Here is a 2,628-nt window from a genome sequence, read left to right as displayed (position 1 = left end):
ATCTAGTAACAGTGAAGGTGGTATATTTTATATTAATGACTCATCAACTTCTCTCTGAGGTTATAGCCTAAAGAAACACTAGCACATGTGCTCACACATGTGTATACATGGAAGATAATTCATACAACACTGCTTCAGTTCAGTTCAGTTCAGTCACTCAGTCGTGTCCGACTCTTTGCGACCCAATGAATCGCAGCACGCCAGGCCTCTCTGTCCATCACCAACACCTGGAGTTCACTCAAACTCTTGTCCATCGAGTCCATGATGCCATCCAGCCATCTCATCCTCTGTCGTCCCCTTTTCCTCCTGCCCCCAATCCCTCCCAGCATCAGGGTCTTTTCCAAGGAGTCAACTCTTTGCATGAGGTGGCCAAAGTATTGGCGTTTCAGCTTTAGCATCAGTCCTTCCAATGAACACCCAGGACTGATCTCCTTTAGGATGGACTGGTTGGATCTCCTTGTAGTCCAAGGGACTCTCAAGAGTCTTCTCCAACACCACAGTTCAAAAGCAACCAAAATAAAAAGAGAAGGAATCATCTCAGATATCAGTTGACAGGAGAATAAATAAATGCATGCTAAGTCACTTCAGTTGTGTCTGACTCTTTGCAACCCTATCAACCATAGCCTGCCAGGTTCCTCTGTCCATGGGATTCTCCAGGCAAGAATACTGCATGCCTTCCGGGATCTTCCCAACCTAGGGATCAAATCTGCGTCTCTTATGACTCCTGCATTGGCAGGCAAGTTCTTTACCACTAATGCTACCTGGGAAGCCCTGAATAAATAAATACATGATATATATATATATATATATATATATATATGAATTCTAGCTATACTTATTGACATTGATGAATCTCACAAAACTAATGAGCAAAAACTTTACAAGTTGCAAAATAATAGTACAGTTGTATTAATTAAATGTTCAAAATATGTACAACAGTATAATGTATTTTAGGGGTATATTTATATATATGCAGTAAAATTATAAAGAAAAGCAAATGAATGATAAATACAAGATGGTACAATTAGGTAGAGCTTTCCAAGGACTCTGAGGTTCTGATAATATTCTACTTCTTCAGCTGGATAATGGGTGTTTAATACCTTTTTACCCCACATATATGTTATAAAAACATATGTGTAGAAATATTTTACAATATTGTAAAAACCACTTCCTGTTGCTTTTCAGCAGTCTTAAGACCTGACTCATAGATAGTGGTGTGGTATGATGCCGGATCATCAGGAATTTGGAAAACTTGGGCTTTAGTCCCAGCTATACTACTAAATGGCTTCCCTGGTGACTTGGCAGTAAAGAATCCGCCTGCCAATGCAGGAGACAGGGGTTTGATCCCTGGGTTGGGAAGATCTTCTGGAGAAGGAAACGGCAACCCACTCCAGTATTCTTGCCTGGGAAATCCCATGGAGAGAGGAGCCTGGTGGGCTACAGTCCATGGGGTCACAAAAGAGTCAGAAATGACTTAGCAACTAAACTACAAGTATTACTAAGTAGCCCTGTGACTTTGAACAATTGATAAAATTCCCTCATCTAGAAAATGGGCAGGTCAGCACTTCCCAACCATGTTCTTCAGAACATTAATTCTAAGATATGTTATTGGTATTTTGTGGCAACAACAATAAAAAGGCTTTATGGTCAAATTCATTTGAGGAACTCTGGCTTAAACATTAAGAGGGTTTCCCTATAACCAGACTCCTCAGAGCAATTTTCACCCCACATACATGTTAGTAAAAAATATATATGTGTGTAGAAATATTTTATAATATTTAAAAAATTATATCCTGTTGTTTTTTTCAGCAGTCTTGAGACCTGACTCATAGGTGGTGGTAAAGTATGATGCAAGGGACATGCTTGAATATACAAGCATGAGTTGTAAATCTCTGGGAGGAATACAGAATTTTCAAAAGCAGTTTATCACAGATTCAGGTTTATCTGTGTGAGTATAACCACTATTAAAAACACAGTTTATGTCACAGGGTACTCTACTTAATGCACTGTGGTGACCTGAACAGGAAGGAAGTCCAAAAGGGAAAGGATATATGTACATGTGTAGCTGTTCACTCTGCTGTACAGTAGAAACTATCACAACGTTTTAAAGCAACTATATTTCAATAAAAATCAATTTAACCCAGGGATCAAACCTAAGTCTCCTGCATTGCAGGCAGGTTCTTTACTGTCTGAGCCACCAGGGAAGCCCAATTTTAAAAATAAATAAAATGCTTGAACAGTGGAAAAAATAAAAGGAAACTCTATGTAAAGGGGGAAAAAAACAAAACAAAAACAGTTCGGTAAATCCCAGAGTGGTTGTTTTCTAAGGTCTCCTTCAACCTATAACTTCAAGAAATCTGCAGCTCTCAGATAACCCTTACTGCAGGGTGTATGCTGAAGTGCTGGGAAAGAGATGGGAATTGGGATACTCACCAGGAGAGTATTGCTATGGTCTCGGTATGGAAGCTTGGTGACGTTAATGATAGTGTAGTAATAGGCATGGAAAGGGGAGACAGAGTCAGGAAACATGGCTATGGAACCGTGAAGCAGGGCCAAGCACAAGGCCACCCCTCGTATGGTTCAAGTCCACACACCAGTGCTGGTCAGGGAAAACCGCAGCGTTTGTGC

Source organism: Oryx dammah, unplaced genomic scaffold, assembly GCF_014754425.2.
Source record: "Oryx dammah isolate SB20612 unplaced genomic scaffold, SCBI_Odam_1.1 HiC_scaffold_7, whole genome shotgun sequence".
NCBI lineage: Eukaryota > Metazoa > Chordata > Mammalia > Artiodactyla > Bovidae > Oryx > Oryx dammah.
Note: the sequence above shows the minus strand (reverse complement) of the source record.